Genomic DNA, 16269 nt, shown 5'->3' on the forward strand with positions numbered 1-16269 from the left:
AATGAAATGGTAAAGTTCCTTTTTCTTTAATAACTCAAGCTAATGATGTAACTAAAATTTATTATATTAACATAGATTGAAGTAAATATGGTATCTCTAATACTTTCAATTTAAATATTTTCATAACAATTATTATTACTGAATTAATATAATAGTTAAACAATAATAATAATTGAAATTAATAAAGATATCTTGATAAAAAAAATCATCCACTAAATATAAAAGTAACAAGGTTCACACAAACTAGATAACTAAATACTAAGAAATATTTAGCCTTACATATTTAATTTCATGATCATAGTAATTAAATAGTTAAACATAAAAATAAAATTGAAAATAAAAGCCCCCTCTAGATCCAAAAATTCTTCAATGTAGGAAGATAATTGATCATCACTTTTCACTTCCTAAAAGCTTTCTTGGTCTTGAAAATAAAAATTTAAAAACTAAAATAGTTGTGATAGAAAATTATAAAAAAAAACTTGCAAAGACAGGAACGGTGGACAGATGATGAATAGAGAGTAGTGTGTCTGGTCTCTAATACTTATCTAAATCTGTAGAGACTCCTTCTACAGAGTCCTCCTTTTAGCATAAGACTTCTAAGAGTTATGTTTATCACAACTCTTAATTATCCTTACTTAAATAAATAAATAACTAATAATAATCCATAAATAAAAAAAGACTAATTTATCCCCCTTAGGCTATGTAATTTTTTGCTAGCCCTTGAAAATAGTCAATCCACACGTCTTAATCTTGAGTCTCGACAATAACATGTCCTATTAGGCTCATTTATGAGTGTTTTACTTCTATTTTTCCTCTTTGGCTAACATTACTTAAACTTGGAAAATTAAGCTAAAATAAGGTACATGCACATATTTTCATCATATATATATATATATACCAATCTTTACTTATCCTCAAGTAAATAACAACTTATGAATTAACTTTTAGAAAGATTATGAAGAACAATTATACTCAGCTTCAAACAATTACTCAAAGAATCTCAATAATGCAAAGGTCAATGCCAACCTATGAACAATTTGAATTATAATTTTTTTTTTTAAGTATAAACTCAGTCATAGTTAACAAAAGATTCAAGCATCCAATTCTTTATAACTATTCCACAACAAATAGCTAACTCATATTCAAAGGATACAACTATGATGCATAATCTGAATCATCATAACCGTATACCAAAACTAGAACCTTCACTCATAACAAGAGATCAATAGACATTTATTTTTATAATACTTGCTTTAAAACTCTTATTGTTTTTTATTTTTTATTCTTTTCTTTCTACGCCCCTTGAATTTCATCTTGATATTTGGAGATTTCTTTCTTGAGATATGTCATTTTGCAAAATATAAACATGGATAATGAATGTACCTGTTTACTTAAAATAACATACAATCAAGATTCTTTGCATACTTATAATCTTATTATCGTTTGATGCAAAAATCAACATTGATCATGAAGATCCCAATTACTAAGTAACTAAAATTAGCGGAGTAGATTATATTAGACTTAGGGCTTATTTACCTATATTAATATCTCACTAAACTTAGACAAGTCAATTTAACTACAAGAAAATAATAATCTAAATCATACACTTCTAATTGTACCCAACTCATACTTGTTAAACTACTTATCATGTGCATATGCAAAGATCAACATAATTACATTCCTTCATTGACTCTTTAAATAGAGTAATAACAAAAAACTGAGTAGAAAAATTCAAAACTTTACAAAAATTTATTAAAAATTGCTAAATACATTACATATTAAATAAAATAAAAAAATTATTCTAATTTTTATCCTCCACACTTATTTTTGACATTGTCCTCAATGTCATTGGCATTATATGAACATGATAAATATAAAGAAGAAAAAGATAGGATGCTTCCTTGGAATGTAAGTTTGCCATGAAAAAGCAATCACCATCCATCCAACCTTAAATAACACTTAAGCAAACATCATTGATTAAAAGAAAACTCATTAGCTAAAATGAAAATCAAAGATTTAAATTAAACATAATCATAAAGTTATGATTACATAATAAAAAGCATGAAAGAAAGTCCTACATAGATAGAAATAAAATAAAATTTCTAAGATAACTAAGTAGCTAAATCCTAAAATATGAAAATAAAATTCTAAAATAAGCATGTGAGGTGGTGAAGGAGCATCAAACTCTACTAACTCGAAGTAGCAATCTAGCTTGTAAGCTTGTCGGCGTTGGCTTTTCTCCACATTAGCTAAACGGGTATCAAAAGCATTGAGACTTTGGCCAAGGTTAGTATTCATTGCTTGGAGTTGATTCAAATCTTAGTGTCAACCTTGACTATCCCATTCTTGATAGAATTCCTCCTTTCTTATTATAGGAAGTTCTTTTCAATCCTAATTTGTTTAGGAGATGGTTAAACTAAGTCTTTACTAATTAGAACTCTTAGTTCTCTCTTAATTGCTTGTCCTAATCCTACAAGAAAACACATATCCTAGTTATAAATAAATCTCTATGATTATATGCCTTATAATTAATAATTATTTAGCAAATAATATATAAATAAATATTCATGTGATTCACACAAAATTAACTAATCATTAAAGCACAATATTGAATAATAAATTTTTTGTGTTACCATATGAAGCATTTCCGCGCTTGAGAATCCACATAGATGCTAGGATACTTGATTTTCTTGCAAGTCCCTACAAATAAAAATAATAACACTTCTTAATTAAGAAAAAAAAGAATAATAAAGTACTAAAATCTAAAATATACAAGTATTAAATTTATTGTCTATAGCTAGACATTGTCGAATATGCTCAAATTGGTAGTGCATCAATGTACTCCACTTCGTGGCCATAAGCTATTCCTTCATAATTTGGCTTTAAAAAATGATCATTCACTTTGAATTGCTCTTGCATCTTAGTATTGTGTAGTTCTACCGCATCATAGGGAAATACTATGACTACTTCGAAAGGTCCATTATGTCTCGATTTAAGCTTTCTTGGAAAAAGTTTGAAACACAAGTTAAATAATAAAACTTTCATTCCAAAAATAAAAGACTTATGAAGCAGATTCTTGTCATGTTGTCTCTTGGTTCTTTCTTTATATAGTTTGTCATTCTCATACTGCCTCACTACACAGCTCTTCAAGCTCATTTAAATATAATAAGGGCTTTTCTCCGGCTTTAGTTAAGTCCATATTTAGTTCTTTAATAGCCCAATACACTTTATGTTCCAACTCAACCGGCAAATGGCAAGCTTTGCCATACACTCACCTATAAGGACTTGTTCTAGTGGGTGTCATGTAAGCAGTGCGATATGGCTAAAGAATATTGTTCAAGTGTACTGCCTAATTTTTTCTTGATGCACGAACTGATTTTTCAAGCACCGACTTGATTTGCCTATTGCTTACCTCCACTTCTCTTAATATTTGTGGATGATATAGGGTTGCTACTCGAGTTACTCCATACTTTTTCAGTAAAGCAGTAAATGCCTTATTGAAAAAATGGATTTTTCCATTACTAATGATTGCTCTAGGTGTTTCAAACATGCTTAAAATATTATCTTTCACAAATCTACACACTATATTAGTATCATTAGTTCGGGTAGTAACTGCTTCTACCAGTTTAAACACATAATCAACAATAAGGAAAATATATTCATAACCATGACAAGGTGGAAAAGGTCCCATAAAATCAATGTCCCACACAGCAAACAATTGAACTATAAGAGTAAAAAATTTGAGGCATTTCATTCCTTTTACCAATATTTTCAATTCTTTGGCATTTATCACATCTTGCATAAAATATATAGGCATCTTTAAATAAAGAAGGCCAAAAGAAACCTGATTGGAGGACACTTGTAGGCTGTCTTCTTACCACCAAAATGACCTCTACAATGTAGCTCATGAAAAAAAGTAAGAATACTTTGTTGCTCATTTTCAAGAAAATATTTTCGACTCATTTGATCCGAACAATATTTAAACAAATATGGGTCATCCAAATAATAATATCTACAAATAGATAAAAATATTTTCTTTTCTAGCCATGTTAAGTTAGGCCTCATAATACTACAAGTTAAGTAATTAAAAATATATATCAATATATCAGGGCTCATGATTCACAACAAATAATTATTTATCAAGAAAGGCTTCATTAATCACTTTTTTTTAGAACCAAGATTATTAAATCAGAAATTAAACTTGAAAGATGGTGAGCTACCACATTTTCACTATTAGAGTACGCCATAAAGACAAGAGTTGTTAGATGATCTGTGTTAATTTATGCATCACAATTGATGGCATACAATCATACTAAAGCCATTATTCAACTCTAATGGTATGAGTAGTCGGATATTACCAAGGAATAATCCAAACTGTTAAAGATAAACACTATGGAATATAAACACAAATGTAAGAAAAATTATAAAGCGAGTTTATAATGATGTGGTTCTCATTACATACATTTCTAAACTTTGTTCATAGTCAATGTTTGATCAAGAATTAGATATTGATCAAACGCTCGAGACTACCATAGTGTGTTAGCACTTACTTATGATGTAAGCAATCTGTATCATGAGGTTGAGGAATAAGCATTCCAAACAAGCATATGGGTGCTTGTTATAAGAACAACTTCATTGAACACGACCCTACTCAATAGTCCATATGGAATATACCCAAAGTGTCTATCGACAATACTCTTGTGACAATCATGTAAGACGTGATCCTTAGACTTGAGATAATAGTGTATTGTCTTATATGAGGATTACTATACTTTGATACTATCTTATGTTCTCCTATCCATGGAGCACTCAAAGAATAGTCATTGGGTATAGTAAGAGTCATATGAAAATAAGTTATTAATAAAGAATTCATTACCGAAGGTAATATGTCATGGGACCTTATCCTGTTGATTTTTTATATGCTTTAATATGGAAATCCTTGGCCAAGGTTGTATGAATGAAGATTATGAAAAAGTGTTTCATAGATCTTATATGCAATCATCAAGAACAAATATAATTGGTTCAATATAGAGTTGACACTTGAACCCATATGCTCTATGATTCAATTAGGATAAAAGTACAATGAAAGGATTAAATTACATTGTAAGATTGTTCACTAGAAAAGTTGATTAAAGCACTTTAATCATTCCTACATATTTGGGTGGTTATGATGCATTACTAGATGCCGATCTTGATCTATGAATATAGATTAAGTTAAATTAAAGAATTAACATTGAATTAAAGGAGTTTAATTCATAATCCATATTCATTGCCACATGTTAGGAATATTTTAGATCATACAAAAATACATTTTAAGTAAGGATTAAAATGAGGCTTAACCTTTAGGCCTAAGCTCATATACATTAGGCCTTATTAAAGATTAATTAATTAAGAGCTAATGGGCCTATGATGGGTTATTATCTATGAACTAGTTCTTGTATTAATTAAAGTCCATTTAGGATAGCAAAGCCTAAATTAAGGGCTTTGATTAAAGCCTATATATATATATATATATATATATATATATATATATAAAGAGATGCATATGGGGTGGCAAGGATGAAGGTTGAAGGATGGTTGTACATGTAAGAAAGAAAAATACTATCATTGAGATACATAGCCTAGGTGAATCAATTAACCCTCTTGTCTGGAACTAGCATTCAATCTCCAAAATCTCTTCTTAATCTCCTAGAAGTGGTTTAGTGAGATCTTTGTTTAGAAGCTTGTTGGATCACCAAAAGTGGCTGGTCACTTAAGTAGCTTTGAAGTGCATCAATCACCCTTGAAGTATCAAGAATCAACAAAGCAAGAATCACTCCTTGGATTAGCCAAAAACTCCATTCGTAAGCCTTCTCTATCTTTTGATTGTTTTGTGTGTTATGACTATCTTATTTTCAAAGAGATCCTTGTTGGGAATTGAGAAAAATTGTAAATTGCTTCCGTTGCACCTTTCTTTATATTTTAATATCAATTTCCATCATTCACTACCTTTGATTTCTAGATCAAATTCCTATAATAAGAGCACCCTCCTAATAAGTAGTGGCTTAGTTAAAACATATCTCAAAGCTGCACGATCTGTATGTACAATAACTTTAGACCCAACCAAATAATATCTAAATTTATCTAATGATATAATAATCAGACATTCTTTTTCTGTGGTGGAGTAGTTCATTTGGGCATCATCAAGATTTTTACTAGCATAATATATAACATGCAAAGTTTTATCAATCCTTTGTCCTAAAACTGCTCCTATAGCATAGTCAGATGCATCACACATGATTTCAAGGGGAAGAGACTAATCAGGTGCCACAATAATAGGTGCACTAGTCAACTTCTCTTTTAAAGTATTAAAAGCAGAAAGGCATACTTCATAAAGAATAAAGTTCACATCCTTAGTCAACAATTCAGTTAAAGAATAGGCAAGTTTAGAAATATCTTTTATAAAATGCCTATAAAACCTTGCTTGACCAAGAAAACTTATAATACCCTTCACCGAAGTAGGTGATGGCAATTTGGCAATCAAATTAATCTTTGTCTTATTAGCTTCAATACCTTTGCTAGAAATCACATATCCTAACACAATACCGTGCTTAACTATAAAATGACTCTTTTTCTAACTTAAAGTTAAATTACATTTAATACATCTTTCAAGCACTTGAGTCAAATTACTAAGACATACATCAAATGAGGAGCCAAAAACTAAAAATTCATCCATAAATACCTTGATATAGTCTTCTAACATATCAGAGAAAGTAGAAATCATGCATCTCTGAAATCTTGCAGGTGCGTTGCAAAGTCCAAATGGGTCCTTCTAAATATAAAAGTTCTAAAAGGACATGTGAATATTGTCTTCTCTTGATCTTCTGGTGCAATAATTACCTAATAATAAACTGAAAGACCATTAAGATAACAGTAAAATCCATGTCCAGCTAACGCTCTAAAATTTGATCAATAAAAGAAAGGGAAAAATGATCCTTCTTTATTATTGTGCTTACTTTTCTATAATCAATACATATTCTACACCATGTAGTCATTCTACTAGGAACTAGCTCTCCCTTCTCATTCTTGACAACTGTAATGCCTGACTTTTTAGGCACTACGTGCACAGGGCTTACTCAATTACTATGATCTATTAGATATATAATACCTTTATCTAATAGTTTTTACACTTCGTTTTTTACCACCTCTTTCATATTAAGACTGAGCCTTCTTTCGGTATCTCTAACAACTTTGCCATTATCTTCTAAAATAATTTTATGCATGCATATAGTTGGCCAAATACCCTTAACATCATAAATTTCCCATCCAATGGCTTTTTTTAAGTCTTCTCAACTCTCTAATTGTTACTTCTTCTTCTGAAGTAGGGAGATCATATGCTAGAATTATTGGTTAATGTATTTTTCTTTAGAAGATCATATGCTAAAATTATTGGTAATGTATTATCATCTCCTAAAAATACATTGAAGGTAATTATTTGAGTTCTAGTTTAGGTGGTTCATGTGTTATCTCAATTTCAGAAACCATCACTTTTTTATTATTCTCATAACTCCTTTTATTGAAATTCAGCTCCTTAAAGAATTTAGCACAAGTTGGCATTCTACTAATAACATCTAATAAAAGCATATTAATGTTAACTTTAGAAAACATATCAAAAAATTTAAAAAATTGCTTATCATGTTTGCTTTCTTTTAATCTGTTAGGGAATGGAATAGGAGGCTTATAAGGTTTAGCTGCCTTATGGAATTAAGGTCTTGAAAATGCCTCCTTTTTCTTCTTCTTTTTTTCCAAGATTTGGCTCCACTCTTCCTTCCTTTTCTACTTCTCCATCAATATTTCCACATCTACTTGATTTTGATATCGGGACTGATTTTGACTCCTTGAAATCTGTAGTGGATTTTGGCCATTATTTCTCTAAGAAAAATTTGGATGTTTCTCTAACCTAGATTGTAGGTGTTAGAATAAGAATTTTTCCTAAGCTGCCCAAGTTGATAAGATTCCATCAAATTAACCCGTTCATACTCATTTTTTGCATAATTTTCAAAAGATGAACAAACATTAGCACCATAACCATAAATACCACAAACCTTATTGCTTGGTACATTCTTAATTGAAACAAGTATTTTAACTTGTTTAGTTAATTCAGCTATTTGCATAATCGTCTCACTATTAGATACTACTTCATTTACTCTAACTCTTTTGGTCCTCACACTTTTATTGAGAATTGGCTCCTAACATCTCAAAGATGTCATAAACCTCATTATTGTCTTTTCTAACATAATAATCCCAACTACATTATCAACCATACATTGATATTGTTATGTCAACCAATCATAAAATGATTGGTTAGTTACTGGAAGTGGGTATCTATAGTGTGAGCATTGCAATAAAAGTGATTTAAAGCGATCCCATGCTTCATGAAAGGACTCAGTATCCTTTTGGTCTTTTGATTTGAGTAAAATTTACTCATAAACTTTTGGTAAAATTCATCAAAAGTTCTCAGTGAATTAGAAGGCATGGTCAATAAACAAGCCTTTGCTTTTTCTTTCAATGAATAAGGAAAATACATCATTTTTAATTGGTCCTCATTCAATCCAGCTAATATGAATGTATAAACTATAACATAAAACTCTCTAATAAATGTTAATGCATCTTAACTAGGCATAATATAAAATGAAAGAAGCATATCAAAATATATATTCTTAAGTTCATAAGTCCTAGATGCATCACTTAGAACTATGCATGAAGTAACGTTACCAATTATAGGTCGAGCATAATCCTTCATGGCCATTTATCTTTCAACTACTACTTGTCTTTGTTTGTTTGTCATATTTTAACCTCTTCTTCTGATTCTTCCTCAATCTTTTTCTCAAAGTCTTCTTCGTCTATCTTTTGTGGTACAAACTCACTCTCTACTTCTTGATCTTTTTCTCTCATTTTAATAACTGATCTCAAGGTGTAGGGGTTTTAAGTTGATAAATCAATTGATTTAATTTTTCTGCTAGGTATACAAAACAAAGGAAAATTTCATATTTAAAAACTTAAAAAAATTAGAATAAAATAAAACATAAAAAATAAAACAAACTTGACAATAAATCAATATAATAAGATTTGAACACAATTCCCTGCTAAAGACGTTAAAAACTTGATGTGTCAAACTTACTACTCGTATAAGTACGAACCATTCTTATAGTAAAAGTAGTAAAACACCCTGAGGTCGACTTCTCAAGAAATGTGAGGTCACTTATTATATAGACTAATTATAACATAAAATAATAAAAGTAAATATGTCTAAACTAATATTTTAGAAAATATAATAAAGTTCTTTAATAAATAAAACATACTAATTAAGTATGTTGACCTAAAAGTCAATTAATCTTTATTTTGATCTTAAGACCAAAATTGAGGATTGCTAATAAGTTGTTTGAGTTTTTATGTAATGGTGTTTTAAGGGGACAAGAATTGGACAAAAGTGCCTTAAGCTTCTCAAGAATGGTTTGGGAAAAACCTATAATGCGCGAGGGCGCTTTCCATTTGGTCAAGTTGACCATCTACATGTAAAGACTCCTTAGAAGACCCCCAACCACATCAAGACACTAACAACCAAAGAGTCTTCTCTTTGAGAAGTGCAAGGGTAGTTAAAACCAAAGAGAAACACAAAATATGGCAGAAGGTTACAAGACCTCCAACGCGAGGGCGCTTCTAAGCGTGGACAAGACCACTGCGAGGGCACTTTCAGAGTGCAAGGGTAGTACTCTCAATTAATGCTAAGTCAATGACTGTGACACAGATAATCGCTAAAGTAGTACCACGTGTCTAGAGCTGTTGGAGTCCCAACGACTATATTCAGAAAGTGCAAGGGCACTTTTCAAGAAGAAAGGTACTTTAGTTGAATCTTTTCATTCATCTAAAACTTCAAAAGGGTTTTTGTATGAGCCTAGGATTAAAAACACAAGGAATTCGATATTGAATTTTTATTAGAACTCAATGATTAAAGGACTTAGTGAGAGATTGGTTCACTAAGGGAAGATGTTTGGTGTTAGCCTATTAAAACACTAAGTTGTTAGGTGAGCATCTAAAATCCTAAGGTTTTGTAATCAAATTTGGTTATATTGAAAATATTCAAGTGTGATCTTAACAACTAGATGTATGGAGGATTGTTCTCGGACCACTATAAATTCCTTGTGTTGATTTCTCTAATCGTAACTCTCATCTCACTTCCTTATAATTATGTTTATGTTCTTGTCCTTATCTACTTCAATTTATTCCACGATTTGAAGTGATTAATTTAATCCCATCTTTCTTGGTTCTAAGGGACAATAAGTGGTATCAGAGCATCATCACTCATTTTCAAGCTTAATTGCGAGTGTAAAGAGCAAATGGCAACTAATAAAGGAGTTCAACATCTCAAACCATACTTTGAAAGATCTAACTATGCCTTTTGGAAGTTCTGTATAGAAATCTACTTGGACTCATATGGTATTGAGGTTTGGGATTATATTGTGAAAGAAAGGAAGCCTCCAATTGAAATAAAAAATGGAGAATAAGAAATTCTTCTTAGAGAAGAATGGATAGATATTCACAAGAAGTAAATCATAAAAATAAGCAATGGCTATTCTTATGGGTTGTATATTAAGGGAAGAATGTGGGAGAGTAAAACATTGCATAATGGCACATCAAATTTGAATTACCTTAGAGAACTACCATGAAGGTACTAAACAAGTTAAATAAGGAAAGATCCAAATATTTGTCACCGAATATGAGATGTTCAAGATGAAGCCAAATGAATCCATCAACGACATGATAAATAGACTTCTCACCATCATTAAAAACATGAGGAAGCTTGGTAAGCATTATGAGCTTGCAAGTATCAACAATAATATCCTTAGGAGCCTTCTTTTGGATAAATATGGTACTAGAGTGGCTAGTATCGAAGAAGCCAATGAAGACCTTGAGAGATTTTAATGGATGTTCTCACAGGTAAACTTCTCAACTAATGAATGTTTCTAGTTAAGGATGAGTTTGATAGGAATGGAAGGAAGAAAAAGGCAATAGCACAAGGGCTCAAGAGGGGAAGGATAGCTCAAGTGATGATGATGACTAAGGGAGCTCAAAGTGAAAGTGATGATGTAGCCTTAATCACAAAGCATGTCAAGAGGATTCTAGAGGCCAAGAGAAGAAGAAGCAACAAGCCATTCACCAACAAGAAGCCTTCCTCCGAGCTAAGACCAAGTAAGGACAAAAAGGATGATGTTACTTGCTATGAATATGGGAAGCAAGGACATATCAAACCGGATTGTCCCAAATGTCTAAAGAGAAAGAAGAGAGACAAAGAAAATAAGAAAAATTTGAAGGCAATTTGAAGTAAATGCATCCTCAACCTCCAACATGGAGAGTGATAGAGATGAAGAGGCTAATCTTTGCTTCATGGCCGACATTGAAGATTCACATGAAGTATGCTATACTTCTCACTCTTACAATATCCATCCACTTGTTCATCTGGTTATTCTTTTGGTGATGATATATTGAATGATGAGGATGAGCTTTACAAAATATGCTATCAAAGTTAAACTCTTATAAAGATAAATGCTCCAACTTAGAAAAAGAATTTTAAGCTTTTAAAGAAAGAAGTTACTTATCTTAAAACTTCCAATGAGGACTTAGGGCAATCATTGGATGAAGTTTCAAATGAAAAATTACTTAAAGAGAATAACATTTTGAAAAGTGAAATTGAAGAGCTTAGAAGTTCAATCTCCAAGTCTCAGAAAGGAAAAAAGTCTTTTGATACACTAGTTGTATCTCAAAGGTCACCCCTTATGAGACATGAACTTGGATTCAATAGAGCATCCTCATCTACATCTCCAACAACCAACACAACTATTTTTATAAATGTTATTCAACCACCAATGGTTGAAAGAACCCCTAAAGGAGTTTCAAAGGCCAAAGCATATACTAGACCTCCTATCCAATAAAAGAAAGGGGTGGTACCACAAGTTCTTAAGGCTAAGCTAAAAGGAATAAAGCATGCATACATATATAGCAAACGAAAATTAACAAATATTGCTCATGTATGTGTAACAATATGGTAAATAAATTAAAGACTAAACCTCAAGCAAAATTGGTAAAGAAGACCAACTCTCATCCTTCTCTAAACCTAAAGGTCACTTTCCAATATTGCATGAAGGTTGGTCATGTAAATATCAAATGGGAAATAAGGAAAATGCATCTTTTTATGGATGACTCTTCCAAGGTTAACCTCTAAAGACCCAACCTTGTTTGGGTACCTAAAACCAAGTGAATTATTTTCTTCTTATAGGTGTGTCTTAAGTCCACAAGCATAAATCTTTGGCATGTTGATAGTGGATGCTCAAGGCACATAACGAGAGATAAAAGCCTTTTTGTGAATGTTCAAAAATTATGAAGGAGGCAAAGTCGCATTTGGTAATGATGCCAAGAGTAAGGTAATTTGCATTAATTCTATTAGTAAGAATGATCAATTTTTTATTGATGATGTTTTCTTAGTTGATGGATTAAAGCATAATTTATTGAGTGTAAGTGTAGGCAGCGGTTTCGGGCCTACACCCAAATGTCTTTAACGACTACAATACTATAAGGCTTTTCAACCTAATTGGGAACATGCTAACTAATTACTAAGATTAGCATGGAGATGGGAGTCGCCACCAGGGTAATCATCGGGACATTTTTACTAACAAGTGGCGTTTCTTATATTCTATAAGGAAGCTTACACCACAGAGTCCTGAGATAGATCAGGAAGCCAACTTCTTTATTTTTCTATATTAGTCTTTAAATTTATTGTTTAATAAAATATTCCATATAAATGCAAGCATTTTATATATAGGCATACCAAAACAACACACAATACACCTAAGTCTAACCCATTTTCTTCAAGTTCAGCCCATATTTAAGTTATTAATCTAACTTACTAACCAATTATGTATAAGGCCCACAGATTCTAGAACAATTATATGTTATACTCTTTGAATTCCAACTTTTAAAGCCTAATGGAATGGACTGCTTGTTATGAGAAGGCCCATTCGTTGTGATCTCAACCCTAACTAAGTTCAAATCCTAGTTAAACATGCAAAAGCCCGCTAGTCTAATTGAATTTTAGGGTTTAGGCCTAGTTTAAGTTGATTAGCCTATTAAACTATCAAATTCATGTTGGATTAGTTTATAGCCCTAAGTCTATATGAACCATTTTTATTAATTAGTCACTTAATCATGTATTGAGTTAATATACAATAAACAAGAATAAAGAAAATGGAGCAGAAAGAAAAACCCTAACTATTACAACCTACCTATAACTACGATTACAAAATTGAAAAGACCTAAAACTATATAGAGACCGAGAATACATCGAAATACACCAAAAATAGAAAAAAATATAGTGTCCAACTTGATCAGCTGATTTGCTATGCATGGAGAGATGATTGGCTCAACATAGAGCTAATTGACTCTATATTGAGCCGATCGGCTCTAGAGTCTCAAGATAGATTTTTGTCGGTTTTTCCTTTATTCACCAGTACAATCTCACACTCTAGAGTCATGTATGCCGGATCTGTGAGTCTCGAGCAATGAGGAAGCCGTTGAATCAAAAACTTGGCAGGAATCTAGAGCTAGAACCGGCTTTGTGAAATTTTCTATTGATTGAAAATAAGTTTTTAAAGCGATCTTTCTTAAGTGACTAGTTTCCTAAAATGACTATTTCTTAAGTGGCCTAGATCTTTAAATGTTAAATATAGTCATCAGTGCTTTTCCTTATGTTTTCTTTTAATTTTCTCTCTTTTCTTTCTTTCTCAGTATTTCTTTTTTCTTGATTTCACTTACGATCAAATCTTAATTCTTACCTCCCTCCTGAAACCCTAAACACCTCTTACTATTTATAGAGGTAGGGTTTCCCAGGAAACCCTAGGGAAAGGGATAAGTTCTAGGAAATATCGATAAATATCCCACTTATTTATTTAAAATTTAAGTAATTATCGATAAAACAATCATTATCAAGTTAACCTTCTAGAATCTGTATCTGGACATAAAATCGTATGAAAAAATGACGTTAGGGTGTCAAAATCGAATCAATTCTATAAAGAACCCATTGGCTGTATAGAGAATGTTTTGAAATTTGCGATTTAGTCCCTAATTTTATAAAAATTGCCGTTTTGACACTCAAAAATAATTTTTCTTGATAATTAGGTCCAAATTTGTTTCAAAAAGATAATTCTAGCTGGATTAACCTCGACCCCAGCCTTGGATTCGTCTGTCCTTCATCTTTGGAGATCTGAGAAAGCAGTAACTCTCATCATAGGCTTTTTTATTTTTCCCTCTATATCTAGATCCGGAAAAGGGTGCTAACAGCTACCCCCAATTTGTCGAAATTTATGAGCATGCAAGTGCGTTAAATAGATTAAGACAAATCTTAGACATCAAGGATACCACAAAAGGATATGTGCGCTGTAGAAGCCATGGCTTCGTAAGGTCAAACTTTGATTACTGATTCAATATGGGGCCACGCCTGCTTGGTTGAGGACTTTGCCTGCTTAGGACTTCACCCCACTAGGGAATTGCCAATTTCACTTCACTGGGGGTTTGAGGACTTCACTTGCTTGGATTCGAGGAATTTGCCGCTTCGGGTCGAATTGGTAATGTTTCACTTTTAGGTACTTGGGTTGAAATTTCCCACCTTGGGGCATAATTTAACTTGTTCTGATGCTTTTCAAAAACTATATTGGCATTTGGCTCGTCTAAGGACTAAAATATAATTTTACCGAATCAAGGACCAAACTTGTGATTTTCTCAAAAATCTCCCCTCGGGGTGTCGATGTGCTTCTATGTGTCTTCTGCAGACTTCTACTAACTTTTAGACTAGAACTCAATTTTGATAGGTCAAGAACCTAAATGAAATTTCTACCCCTTCCTTAGGACATAAATATGCTTATCCATTCTTCTTTCTTCACCTTACTCATTTCCTTAGTTTTCTCTCTAAAGTTCCTTTTGCTTTTTCTTCGATTTCTTGCTCAATTCTCAGCCAATTTCTATAAAATTAGTCTCCAAATGGCATATTCATCTTCTAGACTTACTAGATGCACCCCAACTATATCAAATTGATAGGTCAAGACCTTGGGCTTGTGAAAAGAGGGGAGATTCCTCTTCTAGCAAAATTGAGCACACATGACAGCTTTCGAGCCATTAAGAACTTAGAATGCATGTTAATCACTCAAAATGCATGTAAATTTGCAAAAAGATTAAAGAAATCTGAGAACCCTAACCTATACAACGGATTGGCTGTGTGTACAGTCGATCGGCATTGTATAGTGCTGATTTTGCTCTACACAGCACAAACAACTATATATAGACCAGACAAAGGTATTTTAGGGTCTTTTTATGAAAATAAAACATATTTACCTCCTTAGAGTCTTTTGTATGTGTGTGATACTTGAATACATATTTTTTACCTTCTAGGCCGATGTAGTTTCGATCCACTTTAGTAGAAACTTATACGGTACATGTGAGTTGTTCGACGAGCTGCCTAGCTCGGTTCAGGCCAGGATCGAGGAGACTGGCTTCCGTCGGTTCGTGGCCACTCTTCCTTCAATCATTGGGAGAATCAGTCACTCCTTGATTAATGCTTTGTTAGAGAGATGGATGGATACGACACACACCTTCCATACTCCTCTTGGTGAGTTGACTTTTTCTCCCCTTGCATTTTTTGCTATCACTAGCTTTGATTTCTCCGACACACTCGTGCCTTTTGATGATATGATCCATTATCGGTGTCTTGAGACTTGGGAGCGCTTTATTATTGACTTACTAGGATTTTCTCTGATGCTCAAGAATGTGAGATGCATTGCTTACTAGTGCATCCCTCTCTAATATCGGGGCTTTATTCCTCGGAATTCTAGAGAGGTTGACCAGATGCCCGGGCTTTTTTAGTGTACCTTTATGGTACGACCCCCAGGAATTTTCACTATCTAGCTGGGGGGTCTGCAGCCCTCGCATACCTTTATCAACAGATGGACATCATCATCTGTGGTGGAAAGAGGATTTGCAGTTTCTAGCATGCGATTTGTATAAGTTGTCCTAACTTCTTTCTTTCAATTCCTTTATATAAATTTCATGTGTGCTGACTCCTTGTTTTTGCAGGTTTGGGAATTAGAGATCGGCCTCCTGGTGGGCTCATAGCCCATCTGCACCTCGCGAGCTTTTCTTCGCTTGAGCCATTAGGGCTCGAGCAGGACAATAGCCTAGGAGTGCTCA

This window comes from Ricinus communis, chromosome 2 (genome assembly GCF_019578655.1).
Source record: "Ricinus communis isolate WT05 ecotype wild-type chromosome 2, ASM1957865v1, whole genome shotgun sequence".
Taxonomy (NCBI): domain Eukaryota; kingdom Viridiplantae; phylum Streptophyta; class Magnoliopsida; order Malpighiales; family Euphorbiaceae; genus Ricinus; species Ricinus communis.